The sequence below is a fragment of the Sciurus carolinensis genome, chromosome 5, assembly GCF_902686445.1.
Source record: "Sciurus carolinensis chromosome 5, mSciCar1.2, whole genome shotgun sequence".
In the NCBI taxonomy this organism is placed as follows: domain Eukaryota; kingdom Metazoa; phylum Chordata; class Mammalia; order Rodentia; family Sciuridae; genus Sciurus; species Sciurus carolinensis.
This window is the reverse complement of record NC_062217.1, coordinates 166,505,571-166,520,965: the sequence shown is the minus strand read 5'-3', so window position 1 is coordinate 166,520,965 and position 15,395 is coordinate 166,505,571. Positions and strand designations below refer to the sequence as shown.

At 44.1% G+C, this 15,395-nt stretch overlaps 1 pseudogene; it reads left to right on the top strand.

The window, feature by feature from the left end:
- Positions 1-6,976: 6,976 nt before the first annotated feature.
- On the top strand, positions 6,977-7,915 carry LOC124985805 (ribosome biogenesis protein NSA2 homolog; annotated as a pseudogene).
- The last annotated feature ends 7,480 nt before the right edge of the window (positions 7,916-15,395 follow it).

Sequence of the window (15,395 nt, the reverse complement as noted above, 5' to 3'; positions counted from 1 at the left end):
GGAGAGGAGTCCAGGGGCCACATTTGGATGAAAAGGCTGATCTGGGCTGATATATCCCACCAAAATAGGCCACGCACTCTCTCTCTCTCTCTCTCTCTCCAGGTCACTCACTGTTAGGAAAGGAGAACAATGAACAATGCCACGTGGCTGTGAATGACAAGTTCATACCTGTTGAACACCTGCTGTGCTAGGCGTCAGGGCTGGACCAAGTGTGCTAGTTGGGGAAAGGGCAGAACCCTGTGTAGGATAAGAGTTGCAGCCCTGCCCTATGGTGCTGTGAATGTGGATTTAATTGAGTAGAATCAAATGATATTAAATTGGGGATTATTAATTTCAAAAAGGGGTAAGCAAGAACTTTGCTATTCATCGAGTGTGATCAGTGGGCACTCCTCATCAGCATCACCTGAAAACCTTCTTTAAAACACACATTTATGTGTTCACTGAGCCAATGGCCCATCGATTCCCTCTGTGTGGCAGGCATATTTCACAGATCCAAGAACATAAGAGTAAACAAGGCAGACATTGTCCCTAACCTCTTGGAACCTTCAATTTAGTGAGGAAAACAGCCAAAATTTAAAATTCTAAGAATAATAAACAAAGCAATCACACATTGTGATGTTTCGGTGAAAGAAGCAACTCAGTTGCTAAAGCAGAGATGAATGTTGGGGGCTATAGGCAGGACCCACTTTAAATGGCGAACACCTTCCTGAGGAGACAGTTAAATTCCCAAGTTACATCCCAGGTCCCCAGAACTGAGTCAAGAACATTAGTGGAAGGAGATACTTCCTCTCCTAAATGTTCATATAGGTTAGGTAGCTCTCTTCAAAGAGATGGTAGAGGACATCTTTGCTCTTGAAAGGATTACAATCTCACAAGATTCAACTGGGGAGATCATTCCCTCTCACCTTGGCCTGATTCACTTCTCCTGTCTAGACATGGGGGACAGTATGCTGTCTGTGATTGGGTATAGCAGATGTGCTATGATGAGAAGTTATATGTGAGCTTTCCCAGAACTCACTGCTGTTTTTTCAGTGACGTTACCAGATGGGGGAACCTCTATCAACCTAAGTCCTTTCATAACTCAAGGTAGCCTCCCAGCTTCTTACTAACCTATATGTGGCAGGCATGGTCAAGAAATGAAACTTGGCTTAAGCCACTGACATCATTTGTTACAGCAACACACCTGAGCATTATCCTGACTAATAGAGGTATTAAATGTGACCACCTTTTCCAGAACCCACTGGTTATAGAAAACCAAACTAAACCAAACAGGAATATGTCCTACAATATGTTCATAACAATAGCTCAACTTTATTGAGCCATTAAACACGTGCTTGACCCTATGTTAAATAATTTGCTGTGCAGCAGATTAATTTAATTAGCTGGACTTGGTCAAGGGCAAGCCCAGAGCAATTGTTCCTTATCCTCTTACTGTCTCCTGAGTACAGCAGCAAGATCGTTTCTCTCCACTTCTAGCATGGGAAGAACCTAAAGTTTTTCTGATCACTGCCAATTAATAAAAAGTTCAATTACTTCCAATTTTAAAAGTCCAGAATCTCACCCAATTCTGGCTTATGCTTCCCCAGGCTTGGAAAGCAGATAGATGAGGTATGTGATTGGTTTCTTCATAATTTTATTTTTTTCCATCTGAATGGATAGTTACATTCTTGATGAATAATGTGTCATCTAAATTCATTGTAAGCATAAATACTTGAGAAGTGTCATCACCTGATAATGATAGCAAATGACAAGTTTGTATTCAATATCTTTAAGCGGTAATTGCAAAAATTCTAATTTTACTGTACTATGGTCACCATTTGCAGGGATCAGAGAATATTGAGCGCCACTGCTTTGCTGAGTTGAAGTGGTGAAATCTAATTTTGCTACTATTATGGGACCATTTCCAAGTGTGTGATAACTATGAAATGGAGGTTTTATATCTCCCAAACTAATTTTGTTTTACCCTATTTATGCTTCTGATTATAATTTAAAAGATCTTAAAAATCGAATCACCCTGTGCTATTTTCTGTCCCTTACTATGTTAACAACACAATAATATATACTTGACTCCTGTTTTTCTTTTGTTAAGATTTTTTTCTGTCGTAAGAATACCACACAATCAAAAAGAGGATACATTATGAGTCAGCAGACTCATTTTCATGAGAAAGGTTTTAATAGGAAGAGGAAATAGAATATAACTCGCTCTGAGATGGGACTGATCTGACACTAGCTCCTTCCTCTGACTGGTTGCTGTGGTGGTTGTCAGTCTGGATGCCTTGGCCTGAAGGATCCTTTATGTAATTTAAACACATACTCTGTTCTCAGAGCTGAGATAACCAATTTCACATCTCCCACTTGGTAAGCAAGGTGAACGAGGCTCCTGATGGAAATGAAATGGATGTTTAGTCCAGGCAATAAGTAATTGTTCTGTTAGAAATGCCCCCATCCAGAAAGATAGATTAACGTAAGTCACTCTGATGGCATCTTCTTGCATAAAATATATTGGAAGTAGGGAAAGGACAGGATGCAAACTCTGAAATTAAATGCAATGATACATTTGTATCCAAATCATTTCCTTTCTATCCTTCTAAAACAGAAAATTGCTGCATAGAAGCAGGGATACTAATGGAAGAACACTGCCCATTGGAGTTCTGTAGACAGCTCCTTCTAAAAGAGGAGGAAAATCCTCATTATATCTTTGACTTACCTAGAAAGGGATTGCTCCAGGTTATCATTTTATTATTATGTCTTTGGGCCTTGGTGATCATTTTTAACTACTTTTTCCAATGGGAAGGGACTTCATTATCTAGACGTTCTAATAACTAAATAGAACAAAAGTTCAAACAAAACTAAAATAAAGCTATTTTTATTTAATTTAGGACTATTTTATTTAAAACTAACAAATAAAGTAAAAGTTTAATGACAATAATAACTGAAAAACATTTGAGGGGATATTTCTTAAAGATGTGTTAGGCCCGTTAACAAAGTAAATGAGTTTCTGCCCAAATTGGCATGTCCTCATGGAAACTCAGTGAACAGAAAGACGATAATTGCATTATTACATTTTCAGTTGGATAAAATGAGGTACTGAACTAGAGTTGGTGTAATTCAGGAGATCTTTGCTATCTGGCAAGAACTATGTCTGAAAGTAGTTTCCTCTTGCTTTGATCTTCACTGCTGTCAATGTTGACTTAAGTGTCCCACATCCAGGAGGAATAAAGACCTCCATCGGTAGCTCAGACAGCGTTCCTCTGGAAAGGCCTCACCCCTGAGCTGCGGCAGGGACACTGCCTCCTGTGGGGAACAAGGGAGGGGCTGGCCCCACACCGATTCCCACAAACTTTGGCATGAAATATCGCAGGGTTGTTTGGCCCAGGCCTAAGCTGGGGACTGTGCATTGTGCCAGAATGCACAGGTGCTGGGGTCCTGGATGAGGAGGCAATCTCCAGAGGGGGACGCGGGTTCAGACATGTGCCTCAGGAGGGCCGCTTCCCCTGCCTGGCCATTGTGTCCTTGCTGGTGACCTCTAACCAAGTTCAGGAAGAGACCTGTCCTCCCACCGGCTCTTCCGAGGGCTCCCCCCAGGGTGATGGCCCAGAGCACTCACTCCAAACTTAGTTACCTCCCTCTCCAGCTCTGCCATCTGTAGCTGTTGCTCCCCAGCAGGTGGTTCCAGTGCTCTTGGCCCCTCTTTCCTAATCTGAGATGATGAAATTGGGGACACTGCACGGGGAGCAGGGTCAAGCTGACATCATCGTCACCGTACCCAACATGCAGCACGCCAGAAAAGGTGGTCATTCGTCCTTGGTGCTTAAATATCTGTTGACCCCCTCCTGTGTGGCGGTACTAGGGGACACAGAGACGAGCTGGACACAGCTGTGCCTTCAGGGCGACCACAGATACCAAGTGGGGCCTGTGTCTGATACCAGTCCTCTCCCTGGGACTAGACATGGGGCCGCTGCAGGGCATGCGCAGGATTCCCTCCCTCGGGCCCTGGCCCACCCACGTGTCCCACCCAGATGTCACAGCTGCTCCTCACTCTCTCTAAGTGCTGTCTGCCTTCCACCCCCAAAAAGGCTTCTCTCCTCCCAGAGTCCGACAGGAATTATGAAGAGTAGCTTTTGGAATTGCATCAAGTAGAAGAGGGACAGTTTTGCAATGGGAAAGGATGAGAGAGAAAACAGCAGGGATCCACTTCAGTAAGTGCTTGGCCAGGACTGTTGGTTGGACTCCACGGACAGCTCGCGGGCAGGGAGTGTTGTCTGACTCATGGTGTTCACCCCACGTGGAACTGACCAGGATCCAGTGATGCAGTCAGCAGGTAGATGTCCATCCCCATGTGCTCAGGGCACGAAAGACCACATCCCCAGCAAGTCTTCAGCTAAACGGGAGGCGACGGCAACCGTGCCACGTGGGAATCGTGCTGCCTGGTGACAAACATTTTCGATCAATCCCAGGTTTTTGAGCTAAGTCCTCAGAGTCCTTATTATCTCGTGCTACAAAAATACACGTGCCCACAGAACAAGAATGGAACAAAGGGGCAGGTTGAGAGAGAGGAGGATGTGGATATGGAGGTGAAAAAGGCAAGTAGCTAACAGTTTTTCCCCTATGGAAGCCAAACACACTTGGAAGCTGGGACACCGTTGTGTTCAGATCATTCTTAGGACACAAGAGCAGATGCACGCACCAGATTGGCAGAAGCTCCCGTTAGTCTTGGTAAGGTTACTGGGGCCAAGGGGACAAGAGAATGTCTTGCTGTACTGAATGTCTTGCTGGACTGATCTTTGTCCTCAGTGACTCCACCGGGGGCCATCGCATGGAAAGGCATCACCGTCATGGAGGGCTCTCAACAAGCCTGCAGGGAGTCAGCTGCCCCCATCATGCATGCTGAGATTTGCCTGATTGCAATTTCCTTTTTTTTTTTTTTTTTTTTGAAGGAAGTATATCTAGTACATTAGCATCCCAGAGAGAAAATGAGCATATTAAGGGCTATTAAAAAGTCCAGTTAAAGAATTTTTAAACTTATTTATTATAGTGCTTTTCAAACGTATTTGAACATAGAACCTTATGCAGATGTGTATGAAGATCTACTAACAATCCACTTCCAGAACACAGTTGTAGAGAAATACAGCTTGCTCTGCAGCTGGAAGGCTTCTACCATGTTCTGCCTCAAAGCAAGGGCCAGGAGAGAGAGCTGTCCATGAGCCCACCGCCCGTGGCTTTGAATTTGCTATTTATTTGTCATGACAGACCTGCCTCACCCAACCATTGCCTGACTCCCAAGTGCCATCCTGAGTATCACTAACCAAGCTACCCGGCATGGATTCCCAGGCAACACACAACTCTAGCCCTCCAGCAATTCTCGAGTCAGAAGCAACATTTTTAATGTACAGGCAAGAAAATACCCAGGAAAGGGAAGCAAGCCGGTTGGTGGCTAAAACAGAAATCCAGTTTGAATTTCCTGGTGCTCATTCAGGTATTACTCTGTTCTTTCTCTCGCCTGTTTCCACCTGCTTTGACAGAGGTCCCAGATCACTTGCTATCAACAGACTCTGCTCACTGCTTACAAATGTGCAACTTCTCATTTCTCCTCCAAAGCCAGTTCCACTTCCCAGGGAACAGCAGCACCATTCTTTCCCATGTCCCACATTGGGAATTTAAGAGCTCTCCAGGATCCCTCCCATCCCTTATCTCCACATAATCATTCCTTTACCAAAACATATGCACTGAGTGCCCACTATGCTTGTGTCAGGTGCTAAGAATGCAATAAATAATCTCAGTCTCTGGAACTTTCAACCTGACAGAGAACACAGCTGTTCCCATTTCCTCAACTCAGCTCTGCATGGCCAGTCCATTGCCAGGTCCTGCTGGGTACCTCGTGAAGAGTCCATCTCTCACCTGGACCCTTTTTCCTCCTCCTGTTCCTAGGCATCACCCAAGTCCATAGTGGGAGGGGACTGGCTAACCTGCCCTCAGCTGCCCCATCTCTAAGCCATCCTGTACATTTGAACCAAAAAACAATGCTAAGCCATGTGCACAACACCTCGCCTATTGCTCCTTCAGTGAATCCATCCATCCCTTGGCCCAGCCCCATATTTCTCTACTTCTGTGCCTTGGTTTATGCCTCTCCCTCTCTTCCCCTATATATGCATGATAAAACCACCTGAAATCTCAGCTCCAATCCTACTTCCTCAATGAGGTCCTCAGTGCTGGCCCCCAACTCAAAGCTGCCCTGAACTCCTAGGTCTCCTACTGGAAAGGGTCTTAACTTTGACCTAAAACCCTTAGAGTTTTTAGGTTTTTAGGTGCTTAAAACTAGCTGTGTAGCAGAATCACCTATGAAGATCCCCCCCCCCCATTGACCTTGGGATCCCAATTTATGTTTATCAACCTAGAATATCTGGGGCAGGTTCTGGGTAAATCTTCTCAGATGATTCTGGTTCATAGCCAGGACTGAGAAACACTTCCGTCATGTTCCGTGGATGCGTTTCAGGAAGAATTTGGTCTCTGCCCCTGAGGTGTATACTAAATTTTATTTATTTATATATATTTTTTGTGTGCAGAGGGTACATAGATACATCAGATTGTAAAAGGTTAAAATTCTCCAAAAGTTAGGAACAATGACTGTGCTATGTTGCTACATGTCTGTGGTGTGTGTGTGTGAGAGAGAGAGAGAGAGAGAGAGAAGAGGGGGGGGGGGGGAGAGAGAGAGAGAGAGAGAGAGAGAATGCATCAAGTTAATTGCTTTCATCAAATGTTTTACAGTGTATTGCACTCAGTAGTTGCTCAGTTTATAGTGGTCAAATAGAAATGGGCATATTCAGGAGATGCCCAAGCCCAAGGTATGTGCTGTTTCCTTAGGAGAACAAACAATGCCTGAATCTGACATTATTCCCTTTAAATCAGGCCACAAATGGACATACTTTCTTTCCAAGTTAAAATTTAATTGAAATCCTACTACAACTTCTGAGGAAATATGGGAAAGAAGGAAAGTCGAGAAGCTCATGAACACTCAAAGAAGGCAAAAAAAAAATGATTGGTCTGAAGACTACACTCTACATAAACAGCACCATGTCGAGAAAATGCAAATGAAAAAGACTATCAAGATGCACAAAAAGAGAAACACAAACAGAAGAACAATTGAAAGACTCAAGGACCTGCCTGTCTCCTGGACAGAGAAGACAGACGCGAGTGAAAGTACTTTCCAACATGATTCAACAATAAACAAGAAGAGAAGGTGGGAAAATGGGAAATCCTCCTTTCCAAGGTTCGTGCCCAGGGAGAAACAGAAATATTAAAAGTGATTCAAATAGAAAGAGAAAAAGGAAGGCCTGGAAGAGACTGGTTACTGAAGTCTGCTTTGTTGGAAACGGCTTTACAAGAAAACCACCTAAATAGGAAAGATTCATTAGGCCAGTGGGTTTATGTTTCAAGAAGGCCCACATAACACATCCTGAACTGAAAGCCACCTTTTTGTTGTTGTTGTTGTTTGGTACTGGGGATTGGTACCAGGGGATTGAACTCAGGGGTACTTGATCACTGAGCCCTATTTGGTATTTTACTTAGAGACAGGGTCTCACTGAGTTGCTTAGCACCATGCTGTTGCTAGGCTGGCTTTGAACTTGAGATTCTTCTGCCTCAGCCTCCCAAGCTGCTGGGATTACAGGCGTGTACCACTGTGCCCAGCTTGAAAGCCACCTTTTGCCTACCAATACTTGGTATGTAAAAGAATCCCTCATCTGTACTGTATACCAAAGGTTATTGGGTGTTATTACCACAGGTACAGTCATTGAGATGAAAGTGAGCGAGACAGGCCTTGTAACACAAGGAAGCAAAGTTACTTGGGGGAAATATGCCCAGGTTACCAAATAATCCTGAAAATGATGCATGTATAAATGCAGTCTTACTGATTTGATAACAGTTTTACATTCCTTATAATTATTAGATTACAACTCAATCAGGAAAACCACCATTACTGTGATATTTCTGAATACTACCAAATAGCCTTACCTATCTGTGGTCATTAAGAGAACTATTTATTAAACTATAAAAAAAACCCATTAAAATGAAAAAAAAAATCAGTAAAGATATTTCCAACCTAAATAGTACTATAAATCAAATGAACTTAACAGACATCTACAGAATATTTCACCCCCAAACAGGTGAATTCTTTCTTCTCAGCAGCTCATAGAACCTTTTCCAAAATAGTCCATATTCTAAGTCACAATGTAAGTCTTAGCAAATACAAAAAAAAAAAAAAAGAATATAATTCCATGCATCCATGCATCCTATCAGATCATAATGGAAACCAGAAATCAATAGCAAGGAAAAAATCACAGAAACCACATAACACATGGAGAGTGAACAAAACTTTCAAAAATGAGAAATGGATCATAGAACAAATGAAGAACTTCTTAGAAACAAATGAGAAGAGACACAGCATCCATCTCTGGAACAGCAGGAATGCAGCTCTAAGAGGAGGGTTGGTAGCTTTAAAAACTTGAGAGTAGAGGAAGGAGAATGGGAGAGGGGAGGGAAGATGGGAGGAAAAGTGGGGATCATGAACGGAAACCAATTTCCATGCATGCATGAGATTGTCAGGATGAACCCCACTACTGTGTATAACTACAAAAGTCAAATAAATAAAATTCCCAAATAAACAATCTAATGGTATACATCAAGACCTTAGAAAAGGAAGAACAAACCAATCAGTAAAAAGACAGGAAATAATTAAGATCAGAGTCAAATTAATGAAATTGAGAACAAAAAAAAATTACAAAGGATCAATACAAAAAAGAGTTGGTTCTTTGAAAAGATAAACAAGATTGATAAACCCTTAGCAAAAGCAACCAAAATAAAGAGAAAGACCCAAAAGGACAAAATTAGAAATGAAAAGGAGATACCACTACAGACTTCTGAAATCCAGAGGATCATTAGAAACTATTTTGAAAATTTATATTCCAAACAAGCTAGAAAATCTAGAAAACATGGACAAATTTCTAGATATATCTGACCTGCCCAAATTGACCCAGGAAGATAACAGAAAATCTAAATGAACCAATACCAAGCCAAGCAATTGAAATATCAATTAAAATAGTCTTCCAATGGAAAAAAAAAAAAAAAAAAAGCCCAGCACCAGAGAGATTCTCAGCTGAGTTCCACCAGACCTTTAAAGAAGAATTAATAACAGTCTTTTTCAAATTAGTCCATGAAATTGAAAGGGAAGGAATACTCTCAAATACATTCTATGAAACCAGTAAAATCCTGATACTAAAACCAGACAGAGACACATGAAGAAAACGATAGACCAAGAACACTGAAGAACATAGATGCAAAAATCCTTAATAAAATATATGTATGGCATTCAAAAACTCATCTAGGCATGGTGGTGTATGCCTGTAATCCCTGTGGCATGGGAGACTGAGGCAGGAAGACTGTAAGTTCAAAGCCAGTCTCAGCAAATTAGTGAGGTTCTAATCAACTTGGTGAGACTAAAATAGAAATAAAAATAAGAAGGGCTGGGGATGTGGCTCAGTGGCTAAGCACCCCTGGGTCTGTGCCCCTGGGTCCAATCCCTGGTCCCCCTGCCCAAAAAAAAAAAAAAAAAAAAAAAAAAATTCTCATCAAGAAGATAATAAAGCATGATCAAATGATCAAGTAGGTGTCCTCCCTGGTTCAAAACACACAAATCAATAAATGTAATTCACCACTTAAATAGAATTGAGAACAAGAATCACATGATGATCTCAATAGATGAAGAAAAGGCCTTTGATAAAATCCAGCACCCATATATGTTTAAAATGCTAGAGGAACTAGGGATAGAAGGAACTACCTCAACATTATGAAGGTTATATATGACAAACCCAAAGCCAAGGTGAACACTGAGCAGATGAAAACTGAAAACAAGTTCTCTAAATCAGTAACAAGATCTTCAACTTTTAAACCCCAGCTTCCCCATTTGTAAATCTGACCAAGACTGCTATCTGCCTCCTGTGATTATTGAATTCTAAATAAAATTACACCTCAAAATACTTTGCCCAGATCCAGGCACATACTCAGTATTTAATAAGTGGTAGTTAATTTTTTTTTTCTGTTATAGAGCTCTGGTCAAGGAATTAATTTGTCTCTACTCCTAGACCGCCCAGTATTTGACAGTCAAGCTGTCCCAGTGTCTCCGGTATCCCTCACGGCAGTGGGTGCACTGAACCTGAATAGATGCCCCAGTGCCCACCCAGAACACGAGGAGATCTGTGTGTTGGAAGATCGCTCTGCCTACAAGGAGAAAATGGACGGGGGTAAGAAGGCAAGCCCGAACCTGCAGGACCATCTGGAGGGACACGGCTCGACCTGGGCAAGCAGCTGGAAGAATTGTGGGGCAGAGACAGAGGTCTGGGAAGTGGGTAGCAGTGGATGTGCCACAGCAGCAGCTCAGAGCATGAGCAGGGCCCGAGCGCGGGAGCTGGAAGCAGTGGGGGAAGCCTTGCGGTCCTCTCAGCGTGAAGAGGGTCCAAGCGTGCATGCTCTCTACTCTTGCTGGGACAGAAACCAGCATGCTCCCAACCCTGCCTAGAAAAATAACTCAAATAAGAGGTGTTCAGAAGAAAAAAAAAATCAGCAAAATGCCAATAAAAGGACCTTTACTTTCCCCAAATCGTATAATGATCTTTAGCTCTACTGTTTCTTGATGCAGCTTGCTAAGTCTCCATACGTAAGGGGTGTGTTGGGGGATGGAAAATGACCTCAGGAAAGGAGAGTGCTGCTGCACGGAAGTATGAGAGGAACGGAACTTAAAATTCCATGCTCTGCCACGAAGCCCAAGAGGAGAAAATCAGCCTGGGTCTGTTTGTGAGGGGACACTGTCTGGGGAAACCCAGATGTGAGCAGAGGGAAGTCCATCCTCAGTGCGGCCGAGGTAGCGGCTATGTGATCGAGACAGGCCAGCAGCTCAAGCCACCTCCCTAAATCAGAGGTAGCTTGAATGGCTGAAGAGGAGGAAGAAGAAAAGTCAAAGGGAGCCACACAAAAGCAGGAAGGGGCTCCAGGGTGGGGGCGTGAGGGAGTGGGCCAGGCTGCCCAGCAGCGGACAGATGTCCATCACCTCCTGGGCAAGGGTGGGGCCTCCCCAGGGTCCACAGTGTACTTTGGAGCTCACTCTTGGTGTTGTGCCTTCTGTGGCTTTGGACAAACATATAATGACATCTCTCACTATACTGTCACACAGAGCCGTTTCAATGCCCTAAAAATCCACTGAGCTCTACTTGTTCATCCTTCCCTCCCTCTAACTCCTGGGTACCCCCTGGTTGTTTTACTGGCTCCACTGCTTAACCTTTTCCAGCATGTATCATCGGGATCACACGGTCTGTAGCCTTCACAGAGTATCTTCTTTCACTTAGCACTATGCATTTAAGGATGTCTTTTTGTGATTCGATAGCTCATTTCTTTTTCATGCTGAATAACCTTCCAGTCCGGATATACCACAGGTTAGCCACTCACCTACTGAGGACATCTTGATTGCTTCCAAGCTCTGGCAATTATGAATAAAGCTACTCTAAGCATCCACACGAGGGCCCTTTCCATAGACATATGTTTTCAACTCCTTTGGGTGTACCAAGCAGGAGGATGGCTGGATTGTATAGTAAGAGTGTGTCAAGTTTTGTAAGAAAATATACCAAGCTGCCATCCAAAGCTGGCTGTGCCATTTTGCATTTAGAATGAGAATTTCCAGTTCCACATCTGTGCCAGCACTTGGTGCTGCTGGTATTCTGGATCTTGGTCATTCTAACATGTGTACAGTGGTTGGAAATATTTTGACGGCTGAATGGGGGAGGGGCAGAGGCGACCCCAGGCCAAGGAAACAAGCAGAGGGCCTCCCTTGACCCCACTCAAACGCCAGCTGAAAAGGGAGGTGGCGCCCAGCTGCCCAGTTTTGCTGGGGTTTAAGATGGGAGAGGAAGGAAAATAGAAAGGGCTATTGGCATAAGAGGGCCTGCGGTGGGGAGCTAAGGCCGTGCAGTGTGGAGCCACGCTAGGAAGGGCCCCAGAGGCAGGACTTGCACCCAGAGCTTTTCACTCCTACCCAGACTTGAATGCAGTTCCTGATCTCAGAGATCAGTCTCCGAGCAGAGCTGGGATCCACGGCTGAGCTTCACACATCTCAGGCAGAATCAAAACCCAAAGGAAGTATTACAGAGCTTGCCGGGAGACGCCCGCTCCTGGTGTGCCATTTGTAGGGAAATCTAATGGGCCAGCCTGAGTGTCTGAAGACCAAATCCCTCATCAGAACGAAAGCCAGAACACCTGAAGTTAAAAATGGGAGAGGCTGATTATAAAATAAGCTATTCCCCACAGTGGCACCAACCAGTCTCTCTTTGGGGCTCACGGATCATGGGGCCTTTCAAATCCTGAGGTGTCTTATTTTTGGTGCAGGGGAACTATTCTTGGCTTCCTGTTTTGATACCTGAGGAAAATGTCCTCAGGGCAAAGCTATTTTGGAGAACTTTGTTATTCATCAGACCACATGCCAAGCTAGCTCCCAGGTCTGGGGCAGGAGAAGCTGGGCATTCTGTGAAGCCGGATGCAGGCTGCTTCTGCTGATCAAAGCTCCTCCTCAAGACCAGAGCCTTTCCGCGGACTGGATATGCTTTCCTCAGGGAGGCTGGGGACCTTCTCCAAGATACCTGGAGATGTGTAGGAACAGGCAGTAGCATAGAGCAGGCCTCACTGCAGACAGGATTCTGCCAAATCTTTACCTTCCTAAACAAGCCTTTGAAACTGTTCCTTGTGACAACGCAAAGCACACAAGCCCTTCCAGGTACACATGGCTTCTGTTTCTCCTCCTGGTCCTCCTGGGTGGGTTCTGGTGGCCTTCATCCTCCTCAACAAAAAACTGCCACCCGGAGTCTCCAGGTGATGTTTGGTTTGCAGCCTGCTCCTGACTGAATCAAGCAGCTGCTCATACTGGTTGAACAAGGTCAAACCATAGCCATGGGCCAGAGGGAGGCAGCCTCCCTAAGGCCATCTCTCACAGTCAGACAAAGGTCCAGGGCACTGAGCAGGGCAGATTCTCATGGAAACAGGTGACCCAGACTTTTGTGAGATTAATTAATGTCTCCTGGAAGTTGACAGTGGAAATTGTCAGAAAATAAGTCAGGGGGAAAACCCACTACCTGATCTGTGCTTTCTGAACCCAAGCAATGAAACTCTCTTACTTCTTTATTTTCAGTAGCACAAGGTTTTTAGAGCATACGTCCAAAATGCAGACTGGTTGAATTGCTTTTCCTATCCAATGATTTATTCCATAGATAATTATTGTGTACCTACTATCTGCCAGGCAGTGTCCTATGTGTTGGGGACAGCAGGTGAAGAGACAAGGCTGAGATTTAAAATGAAGGCTTAGCTTTACTAAAAAAAAAAAAGAAGCGAGTATGAGCCAGAACTCAAAATCTAGCCACACAGGAGGGTACAATCCAATATTTGAGTGGCAGAGGTTGTTTCTGACTGATGGGTCATCTAAGATACAGCAAAGCCTCAACTGATTAGAAAAGGAAGGGGATATTTAGAATGTGAGAAGCGTAGCTGTCACCAAGCCCAGGCATTTACTTGATATGATTATGGACTTATAACCCCTTCTCCACTGACCTGGAATCATATCCAAAATTAAGATTGAACTGTAGCTTTTCCCATATCTCCACCACTGGCAGCCAGGTCTGAGCCACCACACGAGCCATGTGCTGTGGTTGGGGTCTGCAAAGTCCTCCAAAGGTCCACGTGTAAAGGCGGGTCCCCAGCCCAAGGTGGTTTGGGGAGGAGGTCAGACCTGGCAAGGTAGGGCCTGATGGGAGGTCTTCAGGTTACTGGGGCACACCCACAATGAGGACGGTGGAGTCCTGGTCCCTTCTTCTCATTCGTGCCTTCTGGCCACGAGGCGAGACCTCTGCTGTGAGCCCTCCACCATGATGTGCTCTCCCACTGTAGGTCCAAGAGTAAAGGGGTAAATCGTGGACTGAAACCTCTAGAACTGAGCCAAAAATAACCTTCTTCCCTTTATCAGTGGATTTATCTCAGGTGTATGTCATGGTGCAAAGCTGCTCACACACCTGGCTTATTGCTTTAGTCTCTGACACGGCCTTCTGCCCGTGGACTCTCACAGGCTGTATTCTTAGCATGCAGCCAGAGCGATCCTAAGAAAAGGCATCAGGAATAGGCTGAGGTGTTGGGATGATGACGTGTACCACGTGGGCAAAAGCCTTTGCCCTTGCAAGATCATGCAGGCAAGAAGAAAAGAGACAAAGGAACACATCTGAGGGGAAGCGGCTAAGTGATAGGCAGCAAGTAAGGCCAGGAGATGGGGGAGACTGTTGCTATAAGGTAGTATATTTTTATGTCAGCCAATATAATTTTTGTGAGGTTATAATAAAGCTTGATGGCTGTTCATCTTATTCAAAGTCTTTATGTTGCCCACAAGACTATGCGATTAGATCCTCATCACCTTTCTGATCTTGTCCTCTCCCCTTCTCATTGTTCCCCAGTCATCTCCTCCTTGTTCCTTAAACATGCCTGGTGCATTCTCACCTCAGGACCTTTGCACGGGCTGGTCTGTCTTCCAGGAAAGCCTCCCAGGCCCACAGGTACCAAGTGTCCACCTGTCACCTTGCCCCGGTGGCCTGTCCTGACTGCCCTATATAAAACATCCACCTTCCCCCTTTCTCTTTTATGGCCTTATGCAGGTCACATATTACCACCTCCTGTCAGGTATATTTATTTGTTTTCTTGTCCTTTCCCTACTTTTTGACATTATAAGGACAAGGACTTTGCCTGTTTTACAGATTGCGTGTTCCTAGTGCCTGGAACATATTGGGTGCTCACTGAATTTGTTGAGTAATGCTCCACAACACAGCCTTATGTGTAGCTCCCACATCTGTACGTCAGCGTTTTTCTGGGTACAAACTCACAAGCAAGTTGCTAAGACAAAGACTTTGTATAGATTCAACTTTTTAGTTCTTTTGTGAACTGTTTTCCAAAGTGGTTGTATTGATTTTCATTCTATCAACTGTGTTGCCGAGTTCCTAAATCTTTACCAATCCTTGCTATTGTCAATCTTTCTCATTTTCACCAATAATAGTAATAATTTTTATGCAGAAAAAATGATTCTCTAGTATACAAAATGCATATTACATAAAAATAGAAGAAAATGGTTCAAAATGTTGACTCAGGGACTGGGGTTGCAGCTCAGGGGCAGAGCATTTGCCTAGCATGTGTGGGACACTGGGTTCAATCCTCAGCACCACACAAAAATGAAACAAATAAAACAAAGGCATGCTGTCCACCTACAACTACAAAAAAATATGTTGACACAATAATACTCTTTAGGCAACAGGACCAGAGATGCTGGCTGG